Here is an 8,229-nt window from a genome sequence, read left to right as displayed (position 1 = left end):
GCCAAAACTATTCAGATTGAAGTAATTTTCCTGAGTGATGTTTGCCATATAAGAAATTCAAATAAAAGTTCCGGAACGTACATCACTGATGGAAATGTATTCTATCTCCTGGGATTGGTTTATTCAGCTATGTCTTGTACCTTGCAGTCATCAGTGTTTTCACCTGGATTATAACTCAGAATGTCAAAATAAAATTTAAATAATCTGATGTAGTGGGATCAAGTATTCACATACTTAGACAATTAGACTGAACCATACTCTGACATTTTTGAAGTTACCCTATGCTTCAGTCTATTTCTTTTATGATCTGCAAAGTGAAGAGGTATAGATGATTTTAAATATGCAAAGGAATGTTGCAGCACCATGGAGACTAACCAAGAGAACAAAGTTAGTAGCATGAGTTTTCATTGATGAGATAATATGTCTGTTTCCTCGGATGCAAAAGAAGAAGACGACACAGGGTGCATCTACAACATGGAGAAGGTACCCTGAGACTAACGAAGTCTGGAGTGGCTTCACTGCTTGCCTCTGTCTCAGTGCAGTGGTCAAATAGAGTCTTGATTGATATGTGATACTGAACCCATTTCAGTCCCACTGGACAACCACATTATTTCTGTGGTACAGTTTCCATTGTTGTAGCAGCCACAGAGATCGAAAGAGCTCCTGGCGCTCAGGTGCCATTGTAATGTTTGCAAGGGTGTCTCCATGGCATCCAGCATGGTCAAGAGCTCTTTGAAGCTCTATGATCATCATGAAAATGGTGCCAGGATAATGGCACAAGGTAGGTGCCATCCCTCTGCATCCATGGCACAAAGCCTTTTAAAAATGGCAAATAATCTTATCCTCAATCATCTCAGGAAGCAAGCATTCAAGATATATATCTTGTTGATATCTCCATAGACGAAAAGGAAAGAAAATCTGTTCTTCTTTACAATTCTTCTGCCAGGAAATTGTCTTTGTTACCATCTTCAAATTCTAATAGCTCTTTTGAAAAAATGCTTTAGAGGTCTTCTTTATCACTGTATCAATTCTAGTGGGATATGCACTAATGTCTCTGGAAAAGGAAAGCTGAACAAATTGTATCTGCATGTTCATATATGAACAAAGATGATTGGCATCTCTTCAATTAAATGTATCTAACCATGGATGCTGGTGAAACCCATCACAGTTTCTATTTGAATTGAATTAATGATAGGGGTGCCATGGTAGTTAAAGTCGTGTTAAACTGCATTAATTCTGCAGTGTTGCTAGACCTAGAGTTTTGGTCAAGAGAGTGAAAGCTATTAATGAGAAAGAATAGGCAAGCTAAGAGAGAACGGGTCTACAGGTACTGTACTAAATTATTTTCTCCTTCCTGTCCTCTCCTTCCTGTCAGATCAATTGAATTGGGATTATTTTTGCACTTTCAGCTCAGTTTTCAACAATGGAAGTAATCCGAAGACAAAGTTGGAGGAAAGAGAAACCAGAACATTTTAAAAATAACTGTCAAAGTGATACAATAGAAGATTAATTGGGACATTTGAAGAGTATGGTGCCTCTCAAGAATGTTTTTTTCTTTCCCCAAAACATCATTTTGATTCTAAACATGTACACACCAAAAACATTCAGTGCGAGCCTATGTAAAACAGTTTCCTTGCTTTGATGACCTAAAGAAGGTTAAAGTAATTTTGAAACAGTACTCAGTCTATAATTTGCCTATTTCTGTCATTAAAACATATTAATGTTCTCCTGGGCTGAAGAATACAGCTGCTTATAAAACCTTATGTAATTAGGAAAAGGGAAATTATCCTAGTTAAATCACTTCAGTATTCTGTATACAATATATTAAATATTTTTTAATATTTTTTTAATTTGTGATTAGCCCATTAGTTTCCATTAGGTATGAGATGCCAATGATGAAAACATGCTGCAGGACAAAAAAGAAATGTAAGGTTGTCATGTGGTTTCTAAAAGAAGAATTTTATTGTTGACTATAAAAGTGCAGTTTGCTTTTTTATTTTCATTGCCAAGATACAGTGGTTCCTCCATATTTGTCTGGCCAAGTTTTGTGGATTCATTTATTCTGAAGTTTGATTAAAATATTTTTCTAGGAATCTCTAGGTCCTCCAGAGTGACTCTATGGGCAACTTCTGCTGGAGTCAACAAGTCTACATCAAAAGTGGAGAAATGACTTTTAAAAGTAGTCATCACCATAACATTTTCCTTTCCTATACTTTAAAGTAACTAGTTACTGTTAGTTGCTTTGAAGCACCCATTCAAATGTCATAAGCTCTCAATTTCCTATCACATCACTTCAACAACTGTAAGCGAACAGAAGGCCATAACCGAGCAGCACAACCTAGCAATATCTTTCTTCACTACTTAATACGTTTATACTGTTTATGTCAGTATAGCTGATATATTTCAACTGCTGGTGCTATCTCCCACAACTTTCAAGGGAGAATTTGGCTATTCAGGGTGGAAGGAGTTAAGATAACATTTCAAATTTCAAGTATTATATCAAATGCATGAAAAACATGAATATAATAATTTAGTGGTCAAACTATTTTTTAAAAAATACACAGTGTTGGATCTAAAAATAGGCATGCTCAGAGTATTTTTTATTAAAATAAGTGTGGATAATTAGACTTAACTAGTTTGTCTCATTGAATGCAATGGGTCTCTAAGCATTACTAATGCAACCCATACATTATACAGTAGAGTCTCACTTATCCAACATAAACGGGCCGGCAGAACGTTGGATAAGCAAATATGTTGGATAATAAGGAGGGATTAAGGAAAAGCCTATTAAACATTTACAAATTAAGCACCAAAACATCATGTTATACAACAAATTTGACAGAAAAAGTAGTTCAATACGCAGTACTGCTATGTAGTAATTACTGTATTTACGAATTGAGCTCCAAAATATCACAATGTATTGAAAACATTGACTACAAAAATGCGTTGGATAATCCAGAACATTGGATAAGCGAGTGTTGGATAAGTTAGACTCTACTGTATATGAAATAATTGTTCAGAATACTTTAATAAATAGAAAAGAATTATATTGAGGATTTACCTTTGTTAATATAGTAAGAGCTCTTCCAGTATTGCTTTTATTGTGCTAATAAGCTATGATATTCATTATAGGCTTTTAAATACAGCCCAGTACTTATTGCCATTGCATAAAACTGCTGGAAGGACTTCAAGGAGGATTTTAATGCTAGACAATAGCTATTGCCACATTTAGAATGTCCTTCAGACCTTCCTGTTTAACGACTTCATCTCTTGTGACCATGACACACACACATATACACACATCACTGTTTTCATTTGATATAAATACACATTTTCAACCAACAGGAGCAATACAGAGAAAATATTTCATGTTGCGGCAGGCTTTTAATTATTCAGCCCTACATACTCACAAAAGAACAATACCTATAAATGAGTCAGAGTTTGTCACGACTCTGCTATTTAAAACGTAGAAAAAAGAGATAGTGGCTATAAATTTTACATATCAGGAAGGGCAAAGGCAGCCTGGGGATAACAAAGAAGAAACCTAATCTACAACAAATTTCCACAATTAATTAATGAGTGGGCAGGTGATGCCGATAGTTTTAAACTTTCTTTACTATTAATATTTTAAAATATAAAAAGAATAGGAAATACCCAAGCATGAATGCAAATGAGAATTATAATGTAATGTAAGCAAAATAATTCAATAATATTTCCAACACAAATGTAACTCAAGACTCTCTCCCTATCCCACTCGTCTATATTTTGCTGCTCTGTGTGCTTTTAAATAGTTTGTCTTTGATATGCTGTAGCACTCTTTCCTCTGATGTCTGTCCTAGTATTTCAAATACTGATTTTATTTATTTTAATACACAGCTGTTTTTTCATGTAGATGCTGGCCCCAAAACCAATAATGATACTCCTCCATATGGTATTCCTTTCTCTGAAATCTAGCCAGGCTATTGCTATGAGCCAATTCCTGTGCTACCTGAAAAATTTCACTTTCCTGACAGGTGTGATGAAAATGAAGCACTTACTGTGATGACTCATGGGCCATGTAGTCCCGTTCCTAGTACTATGGTGGCAGATGAAGAGGAAAACTTGGGTTTCCAACCGTTTCAGCCAGAATTGGAGCCCTTGCACCTGCAAGATGTTTGTCCACAGGAAGTCAGCCAAACAAGCCTTGAGCAGAAATCTCCCCCATTTTCTCGCCGGGAGTATTATAATCGAGATAGAAGCGCTCGGGAGGCGACTCGCAGGAGCGCCAGGATAGCTGCCAGACAATTAGCTGATTAAGTCTGTTTCCCTTGGGAAACTTTAAGGAGTCATGCATCTGGACACAGTATGGGTTTCGTTTCTTGTTCCCCAGGGAAAGTGTTCCTTGGCGGGAAAACAAGATCCTATATAGATGTTTACCCGCAAAGGAATCCTTGCGGAGTCAATTCGTCACCTTGTGGAGTGAGATCGTGTGTGGACTACGCTACTCCAGTCCCTTGCCTCCTGCACCAAGTTCCAAGCCTTGTTTCACGGACCTTGTTCTAGCATCAAGCTTTCCTTGTTCCACGGACCTCGCCACGGACCCTGTTCTTGCTTCTTGTCTTTTGTAGCCACGTATCAAGCCTTGTTTGCCAATAATCTAGTTTGCTTCCAGCCTTGTTGTCAAGCTCCATTGGACCTAAGGACCCTGTCATTTCCCCACACTTTGCTTGGCAAAGTGTGTGTTTCGGTTTTGGGATTACAACTTTGGACTCTAATATCACATATTGGACATTGTTTTCCTGGACTATTTTTGACCTTTCCTGAAAGGTCTACTTCTGAACTATATTCTTCACTTGTTTTTATTGACTTTATATATTCCTTTAATAAAGATATTAGATAGATTCTGGTCTCTGCGCATGGTTATTGGTGCTCTGCAGCCTGGGTCCTGACACTTACCCTAATGAAAAGTTAAAATGTTAACAATCTATTGGCAACATGCATGAAAAACACTGAATCAGAAATTGTATTCTGCAGATTTCTCTTATGCTACAAAACAACATGAGTGTACTTGCCATTCTGTTTTCTGATTTAAATAAGTAGAGCTGACTTGATCATTAGCAAGTATCTATTTCCCCCTTGTGGAATTTCCGATGAAAGTCCTATTCATTGAACATTTATCATGATTTCCCAATGTAGTAATGCTGGGCCAATTTTCCTGAAAGAGAGCTTGCTTGCCACTGTGAAGCTTCTCTTTAAGTGAGCCATAAGTACCAAGGACTAATAGAATCCTTGGTTGGAGTTCACAGAAGTCCTGCCCAGAAGTCCAATTTAATAAGCTTCATGCTTATAACATCTCTTTTAATCCTCTCTAATACATTGTGATTGAAATGCTGGAGCAAGAGGCAGCAACATATTGGACATACTTTAGAAAATGAACATGGAAAAGTCCTGTCACCCTCATGTGTTGCTAAATAGCTGATTGGTCACTATGGGACATAGGAGGCTACATCAGAAACACCTTGGGATTGAACCCCAGGACTCCTTTTAAATCAGATGCTACTGTGTAACTGCTATATGACTAAAGAAAAATAAGTTAAAAACAGACCAAGTAAGGGAAAATATAAGCAAAGTGAGATCAATATAATGGCAGCTTAGTAAAGTTGTGTTTCTGAACTAGAGTTCCCGTATTGATTATAGCCAGAAATTGCTAGCTTGGGGGTTTTGGGAGATGAACAGCAATGTTGAATGTGGTCCTGTGCTTGAAGTGAGTTGAGAATGTGGAGAAAGGGTAGGGAGTTAAGGTATATGCCCAAAGCTTGCTAATTCATGAGTTTGTCAGTTATGGCATACTCATAGTAGATATAAGACTACAGCCTTACTTTTTAAAAACAAAAACAAAACAAAAACAAAACAAGACTGGTATAGGAAATGGTCTATCCTAACTGACAAAACAAACTGAGATGATAGATAAATCATTTTGACCCAGGCTTTCCACATGGTTAAATCGATGCAATGACATCATTTAGAATTGCTGTTCCAGGAGGGAGGGGGAAATGGTGGGGAGGGCTGGGTTATGAGAGATACACATCTAAGGAATGTATAAAGTGTCATATAAGGTAAAGTGACTTTTGGAATAATGTATATCGAGATAAGACTTGTATGGCAAAAGTTTGTTAATTGAATGGATGTATCAATTAAAATATTTTTTTAATTAAAAAATGCTATGTGAACTAACCTAGGAAAATGTTTTCATAAGATGTTAGTTTTTGGATTTGCATCTTTGTCAGGGAAAAACTTAAATGTGTTAGATCAAAATGTCTTGATGTATCTATAATAACTACGGGCAGATTCCAACTTGCAAACAAGATAGATTCTGTAGGTTTGTTCTTAAGTTGAATTTGTTTGTAAGTTGGAATAGGTACATTTTTAAGTGTAAAACCAGCCTAATATATTGATTTTTTTAAAAAAACTTTGGATAGCATAGGGAAGAGATAACACTCCTGTGGTGTTTGTTTTGTCTCTGTGACCCTGTTCAAAGGATTTCATGCACTTTCTGTCTCTATGAGAATTGGATTTTGAAAAAAATGGCTTGTTGTAGAAACAAAGATTGGCGATAAACCTTCAGTGTAGCTACCTTTATCCCACGATAACTCTTCCAGGAGTGAATTTCCCTTTCTATGGGTAGATTTCTTTTACTTCCTGTTGTCTCACCCCCGTTTGTAATGATGAGTCTTGAAAACTTTTGAGAATATACTTACTTACAGTACATGCCCTGATATTGTCAATATACAGTAGAGTCTCACTTATCCAAGCCTCTGGATTATCCAAGCCATTTTTGTAGTCAATGTTTTCAAAATATCGTGATATTTTGGTGCTAAATTCGTAAATACAGTAATTACAACATAACATTACTGTGTATTGAACTACTTTTTCTGTCAAATTTGTTGTATAACATGATGTTTTGGTGCTTAATTTGTAAAATCATAACCTAATTTGATGTTTAATAGGCTTTTCCTTAATCCCTCCTTATTATCCAAGATATTCGCTTATCCAAGCTTCTGCTGGCCCGTTTAGCTTGGATAAGTGAGACTCTACTGTATTTGCAATCTCTTTGGAATTTCAAGACTGACCTCTTTGATATGGACCACTTTTGTGGGGAAAGTCTTTTGTTTCAGAGAAAATCTGAATCCCATAACTGACATTCTTGGTTTGTTTTTACTCTACACTTTTGCTTGGAAGCCTTTTCTTCAAAGACGCTAAAGTAAAAAAAAAATGGCCAAATTGAACCAAGCACAATACACTTCCACTTATTCAGAGTTAGAGTTACCATGGTAGCCAATTACTCACACAGATTTAGAGTTTGGGGTCAAAGTGGGTGACAGAAACCCAAAGTCTAATGATGAAGTAATTAACCTAGATCCATCACAATTATCTTTGCCTTTCCAATGCAGATGGAAATACAGAAATTATTTCATTTTTCAGTGCACACTGTAGAGAATGGCTGTTTTGCATAGAAAGCAGCATTTTCAGCATGATCAACTGAATTTTCTGCATGAGTATTTCCACACAGAAATACTATTTTCTGTATAGAAAAGCCATATTTGGTGCAAAAATTGCTGGTTTCTGTATGACACAATCACATATGAATTTCGTGTTGAATAATTTTCCAGTTACAGGATTTCTACACATCATTGCACCTGGTTTATGCTTGGCAATATGGTTAGACTGCAAAACATAAAATTAATTCAAATGTATTTGGTGTAAGATACTATTTTAAAGTTAAATTGGGACCCCCCACTCTGTTTTAAAATTGAAGTTCTTGTTGGTTTTCAACTGAGCATTTCATTAGAAACATTTAAAATCTGTTTTAAATATATTTTCACATACATATCCTTTGGTGATGGAAGAGAAAGACACAATGACCTTTTCTACTAACGCTTTAGGACAGAATCAATTTGCACCTTGTCTTCTGCAAGTCTAATTGAATGATCACCGGTCTGAACTGTAAGTTCTGTGATTGTAATTAATTATAGAACAGTTGATCTGCAGTTCTGCTTCTTGGTTCTCCCTGTGCCCTTGCCAGTCTATAATTCCCTCTTACTGACATGTTTCAGGGCTCTAGAATTGGCATATTGGTGGGCAGAAATTTAAGTGGAACAAACTAAAGAAAAAGCTCAATATCATGAACATTACTGGGTCTGATACTGGAAGTCTAAAAAGCCTTCGAGAAATCTTGACAAGTAGTATGAA

The sequence above is a fragment of the Anolis carolinensis genome, chromosome 5 (genome assembly GCF_035594765.1).
Source record: "Anolis carolinensis isolate JA03-04 chromosome 5, rAnoCar3.1.pri, whole genome shotgun sequence".
NCBI lineage: Eukaryota > Metazoa > Chordata > Lepidosauria > Squamata > Dactyloidae > Anolis > Anolis carolinensis.
This window is presented reverse-complemented; position numbering follows the sequence as displayed.